This window comes from Suncus etruscus, chromosome 1 (assembly GCF_024139225.1).
Source record: "Suncus etruscus isolate mSunEtr1 chromosome 1, mSunEtr1.pri.cur, whole genome shotgun sequence".
Lineage (NCBI taxonomy): Eukaryota > Metazoa > Chordata > Mammalia > Eulipotyphla > Soricidae > Suncus > Suncus etruscus.
This window is the reverse complement of record NC_064848.1, coordinates 99,668,689-99,675,724: the sequence shown is the minus strand read 5'-3', so window position 1 is coordinate 99,675,724 and position 7,036 is coordinate 99,668,689. Positions and strand designations below refer to the sequence as shown.

General features: G+C 32.9%; 1 pseudogene; it reads left to right on the top strand.

The window, feature by feature from the left end:
* The first annotated feature begins 218 nt into the window (after window positions 1–218).
* On the top strand, window positions 219–397 carry LOC126031148 (uncharacterized; annotated as a pseudogene).
* The last annotated feature ends 6,639 nt before the right edge of the window (window positions 398–7,036 follow it).

The window sequence follows — 7,036 nt, the reverse complement described above, 5'->3', positions numbered from 1 at the left end:
TTAATGATTGGCAAAAATATTATAGTCTGTATAAAAGATTACTTACACATTGAGAAAACAGCCTAGAACTCAATATATGTATGTGTGTGTGTGTGTGTGTGTGTGTGTGTGTGTGTGTGTGTGTGTCTTTATCATTCATGGAGTGGTAGATTCCATTGACTGGAAGGTCTTTCAGAAAGAGTCAGAAGTAAAATAAGTGATTGCAGAAATTTATTTTAATACTTACTGGCAGGGGAGATACCATGATCACGAAGGTGGTTTTCCCAGGGCAAAGCTTATCCATTGCACTCCGGATGTGCTGACCTCTGTGATTTCCCCAAATGTGGGAAATGCGACTGCATAATTTGTGGTAGTGGGGGAACAAAAAAAAAATTACTTTAAAGTGTTTTTGCTCCAAAGAGTTAGACTTAAAACTGGATAGAACTATAAAAGAAAGTGACTCAATTTTATTTATTTTTTATTTTCAAGTACTATAAAAACTAATTGTATATTGTTATATGATCCAGAGGGTAGGACAAATTTGCCAAAGAGAAGAGGTAATTTTGTTAACGCAAAAATATGTAAACAAGCAAAAGCAGACAGGAGTCATTGTAAAATAAAAGAATGGTAATTTGTAACTTTCGTAACAGTATTAGGAAAGGGGAGAAAATAATCACATATAATTATAGATAGGTTTGAATATGTAGAAGTAAGAACATATGGGGATTTTTCTAGTTGCTTTTATTTTTCTCAATAAAGTGAGAAATAAGAATTTTATCTAAGAGTAAAGATACTATTGCCATACTATTTTTATAATGGCTCCACAATATATTTCCTTTGTGGTACTGTCATTCTGTAGACTTATATTTTCTAACTACTATTTTGTGTCATTGAAAGAATTTATTTTAGGGCCAGAATGACAACACAGTGGGTAAGACATTTGCCTTGTATGCAGACAATCTGGGTTAGTTCCCTGTATCCCATTTAGTCCCTCTGAGTCTACCAGGAATGATTTTTGAGTGCTAAGCTAAGAGTAAGCCCTGAACATTGCCAGGTGTGACCCCAAATAAAACAAAAACCTATTTCATATGAGTTATTCTGTCATATTTTCAAGTTCTATACAAATAGAGGATTGATTGCTATTAAAATGTATTATTTAGACTTAATTGTTTTAGCAATGTCATGCTTTACCCTGAGACTAGAAATGAATGGAATGTTCCAGAATCAGACCTTAATAAACTGACAATAGGTATAGCCTTCTTAAATACTATATCACTCTCTATTTTAACATCGGACATGACTTAGACTTAACAATGAGATAAAAATATTCCTTTTGGGTGGGCCAATTGAGTAGGCCCTTGAAATGCAAGTGATATCCAGATCTCCAGGTTCATACTTAGCACCTTTAATAGTCACTCAATCCCCTCCAGGAGTGACTGAGCACTGAGAGGACTAAAATCTCTGATTTGTGAACCTCTTCTGGAAACCCTCCTATTTATAATTTTCTTCTCTTTCAATAAATATTCAGTTCAACCATTTTAATTTTGTCTCTTGCTTTTAGTTTTTGGTGGCTGGAGACAAGAGTCTGCCAGCACTGAGTTTCCTTAACAGTATAATAGAAAGGTCATCAATATATAATCTGTGACCTCAGCCACCACCATCAAGAAAACTTTTCAATCTGTACCCCAATTAAACTGAGCAGCATTGGGTGTGGTCCCAAACAAACAAAAATTAAGTTAAATTTTTATTATTAAATAACAGAAAAATGTTAATAATAAAATGGCATTTATAATAAAAAGTATAAAGCATAAAAATACTCCTTTCACCTGAGTTGTCTCAAAGTACATTTTACTTTTAAACCATTACTCTGTATTTGTCACGTTTAATACACACACACACACACACACACACACACACGCACGCACATACACACACCTTTTGTTTTCTCAACAAGCTGAACTAGGTAGCATTCACCAAAAGTGAAATGAAGGTTCCTTTTATTACAGAACAACTCCACCAATAGTACCTTTTTCATATTTGCTATTTCATTAGTGTGAGGTATTATACTGTTTCATTTGCATTTACTGATAATAATTTATGATAAACAAATGTTAGTATATCTATGTACCATTCATATATAATTTTTGGGACGTGTCTGTTCTGATTTGGGGATGTATCCATAAACCTGAAACTCTGGGTTCTAAATTCTATTCTATTGGTCTGAGAGTATTTAGTTCAGTGTCACACTTTTTATTACCATGGCATTTTAAAATGAATTGTTATCCTCCCATTTCATTTTTGTTTCTAGAATAGCTTTAACTACTGGGGACAGAGTCATAATAAACAGTCAGAGCACTTGCTTTGCATGGAGCTGACCCAGGCTTGAGTCCCAGAATTCCATATGGTGTTCAGGAATGATTCCTCTACGGAGCCAAGAGAAAAGAAAACACAACCAAGTGTGGCCCAAATCAAAAGAATAGCTTTATTTCAGAAATTCTTGGTTCAATACATACTATAAATTAATTTGTTTTATATTGTTGAAAAATTTTCTTTGAAATTTTTATGGCATCTGCATTAAGCTTTGATTGGCAGGATGACCATTTTGGTCAATTTTTCTGATCCACAACATGGAATGCTTTAAACTTTCTAGTCCTCTGTTCAATTACTTTTCATACTGTGGATGTCCCTGGGGTAACTTATGTGAACTGGGGAAGAAAAGGCAGCAGCCACAAGAAGGGTACCTTCAGGTTACTCTTTACCCATTCCTACCACCAGGGAAGTAGCTGGGAAGGTTGACGACTGTTGGCCCTACTTTGGTAAGTAAAGCAAAGTCAGCCCTATCCCCTACCAAAATGTTTTTGGTCTGTCACCTTTCCTCACAGAAAATTATTTCAGGGAGAGATGAGCAGTGAATTAAAAACAAATTTTATTTGGAGGTACTGAGGAAAGTGAGAAAAATACAAGTTCTTATTTTGGGGGGGCTGTAGCTTTAGTACCAGTGGTATGTGGCATTTGTCTTATGTGGCTGACCTAGAACCGAGCTGGGTTCAATCCCCAACATCTCATATGGTCCCTGAGCTTGCCAGGAGCAATTTCTAAATGCAGCCAGGAGTAACACCTGAGTACCACCAGGTGTAAACCCTCCAAAATAAAAAGTTATCTTTGGTTTTGTGTCTTAGCAACATCCTTTGTAAAATAGAAAAATAAAATATAACTGCTATAACATTAAATAATTACATATAAATAACTTTATATTTATTAATTTATTAATATCAATACAATGATTTATTTGAATTTCATGTGTCAATCATGTACCATTTCCACATTTGAACTATTGAAGAAACAAATCAAAATGAAAATCAATAGTTATGTTAGAAAATTTTTTTATTTTGAATTTATTGTAAAAAATAACTTGCAAAATGACCATTTATTCCTAAACATTTTATTAATTACCTAAATAGATAAATAACCCCATACTAGGAGTGCATTATTAACTCTGAGAGTCATCCACACTGAAAAACTAAACTATGGATTGTATTATATGTATATCTCTTTCAACTTCAAAAAGTCAGAAGTATACTACTTTTGTATGACCATTTACCCACATAACTTGCACAAAAAATCAAAATGAGAATGAGTAGGTTTTATAATTATTTTGAATTTAACAACTGAAGAAAATATAATAGAACCGTGGTCAGCTCTAGAGTAGAATCATGTGTCTATTTATAAAAAAATCAGATGGAGTCAGTCACATTTATTTTTGAACATAGATTTGACTTATTTAGTATGAATGAATTAAATAGCTCTTTTACTGTGGTACAGAGCTTAGAAAATAATAAAATATGACAATCATGATAATGATGAGTCTTATAATGATAAGTAATATAATGATGACAGTAATGATCTAAGAAATATCATTAGTATACTTGACACTACTTAGACAACCAAATTAACCTTAAAACTTGGTGAAATGTTTTTTCCTATCAAGTTATTCACACACTATATTGAATGCATTGCATTGTGCAAAAGAATAGCCTCTGACAAAGCAATTAAAAATGAGGCCATCACAGGATCGCTGAGCCATGAGAAGTCAGACTATGAATAAGGAAAGATGAGGGCTTACTTAATGCCTTCCCTCTTCTCCACACTGGAAAACAGTAAGTACCATTATTATTGCACATACTACTGGGAATCAAGGTTAACCAACAAATTTGAGGGGGGTGTGGGCCACACCCATGACGCTCAGGGGTTACTGCTGGCTATGCACTCAGAAATCGCTGCTGGGTTGGGGAGACTATATGGGACACCGTGGGATCGAACCTTAGTCAGTGCTAGGCTAGCATGGGCAAAGCAGACGCCTTATCACTTGCACCACTGTTCCAGCCCACCCCACAAATTTTAAAGACATTTCAACAAAAATGATACTTGAATTTTTATATTGATTATGTCAGATAACAATCTTTTAATTTCAGTCTATCTGTTAATTGCCTATAGACTGAGAAATAGCTTCCCTCACAAAAAGCCTTTCTCAACAGAGTCAGCAAGCAGGACGCTTTCTCACAGTTTTTCTCAGTGGTACTCAGATCAGTCAAGTGAATTACTGGAAACAATAGATACTGAGAATAAAAGAAAAATGATTGCAAAGAATAGAAGTTGATAGCATTGAAATAAAAACCTTCCAGTGGGGCAGACCTGTATGGAACTGCATGTCTTTGCATTATTTCCCCAAGGAGAGAAGTAAAGAATGATTTTGACTTTGTGATGCATTTTGAAACAATAAAATAAAAGAATCATGTATCAAAGCACATTGAGTTGGTGTCAAAACAGTATATATTTTCAAACTTCTAGTCCTTAAAATATTTTTCACATTTATTTACATTATTTCTTATATAACAGTTCTAAAATACATAAAATTAGCTAGAGAAATAAAGAAATACATAAGTAGGGAAAGATAGATGATAGATAGATAGATAGATAGATAGATAGATAGATAGATAGATAGATAGATAGATAGATAGATAGATAGGCAGGTGATAAATAAATAAATGATTGATAGGTAGAAAGATAGATGATAGATTGATTTATTGATTGATTGATTGATAGTGTTGTTACTAGCTCATTGGCCATAAAGCTACAATTCTAATAAAATAATGTATTTAATGCATCCTGGACATTGTAAAATATTTACTCTTATCATGATTATTTCTAAAATACTTTACAATTTAGAAGATGTTGCATTTAGACCATGCATCCAGAAACAGAGATTCTATTTATCAACTTCCCAGTATTTACTTAAATTCATTGACTATTATTGTCAGGGCACAAATCAGAACCTAACATTGACATGAGTATAAGAAATTCATGGCAAGAGAGAGTTAATGCCTTGACCCAAGCACTTTACAGAACTAGTTAAGTATTAAATATTTAAATAATATTGGTAGAGATGACATTGAACAATAAAGAGATAATTTTTTCTAAGTATGTAAAAGTATTGAGTAATATACTATTAGAAATATAACTGAAGGTTAAAGGTAAAAATTATAGGCAAGGAAATACCTTTTAAAATAGTTTTATTTATATTTATATTTATTTATTTTGGGTTTGGGGAAATATCTGGTAGGTGCTTAGGGTTTAAACTTGTTTCTGTATGCAAGGAACACTACTAGTGGTACTTGAGGGACAATATAGGATGATCATACCTGGTTTAAGGTAAGTGCCCTACAGCTGTACTATTGCTCTGGCCTCTATTTTAAATAAAATCCCTGACTTACAAGAAAATTTAAATTGTAATCCCAGGGAGAAAAACTGTACTCAACTTGCAACATATCTTTTGATATATTCTATTTTCAATGGCTTAATAAGGCAAATCCATAGTTTTAAAACCTAGTTTTATGCTTTAGTGTTAACATATGTAAGAATTTTTATTGAGATTCAAAATGACTTAGTCTATTTGAGTCAAGTATACCTCTAACTTCAGTTTCTATTTTGTGAATTATCTCATCATGCCCATTTTAAGCTACTATGAAAAAGCAATCATGAGAATAATATGAAAGTAAATTTTTGCAATTTTAAGAAATTTTATTAGACAGTAGATAAAATTTGAACCAGGAATAATCTTTTTACATTTTCAGAGCATAATCTATGTTGAGAAATGCATTGATATCTTGTTTGAAACAGGATTCATGATTATAAATAGCTGGTATCATTCTAGTAAGAAAAAGTAGGGTGCCTAATCCTTACTAAGAGAAAGTATTTTACCCATTTTCTTATTATGCAACAACTGTGTAACTTCTACTTGGTGAGTTGAAGTGTAGATTTTAAAAATAAAGCACTTACATTTAGAAAAAAACTAAATCTTCTTTTTTATTTTTTTATGGGAAGAGGTACACTTGACTGTATTAACAGTTTACTCCTGAATGTGTTCTGGAGATCACTCTGGTTGTACTCAGGAGACCATATGAGTTGGCAGGAATAGAAAATCCTAATCAGTTACATGCATGGCATGTACTTTTCCCACTGTATTATCTTTCTGCCCAAAGAATCTACTATAAAGCATAACTGCAAAATGGAGATATGTGATAATCAAATTAAACTTATTTATTGAATCTGACAACACAACTAAGGACTGTCATTTAGTCAAACTTTCGTGAATAATGCCCTTCCACTATGTTTTTTTCCCATGGGCTTCAGAGTAGCTTGTAAATTACACAGGTTTTCTCCTAATCTATCTTTGCTACCTAAAAAAAATAACACCTCATAGAAATACAAAGTTCTAAATATTATGGATAAAGAGTTGGCAAAGTTCTGAAAAGAATTGGATAATAAATGCATTAGACACTTTGGGTGACAATGCCTCTGTTTCAATCATTCTACTCTGCCAAAGTAACAGGGACAGACAGTGAATAAACAAATTTATTCAGACAGTGAATAAACAAATAAGGGTTGCCATGCGCCAGTAAAATTTTATTTACATAAATAGGCAACAGGCCATGTTTGGCCCCAAAGTATCATTTACTTTTCTCCACCATAAACTATTTTGGCATGATTGGTGAGGTAA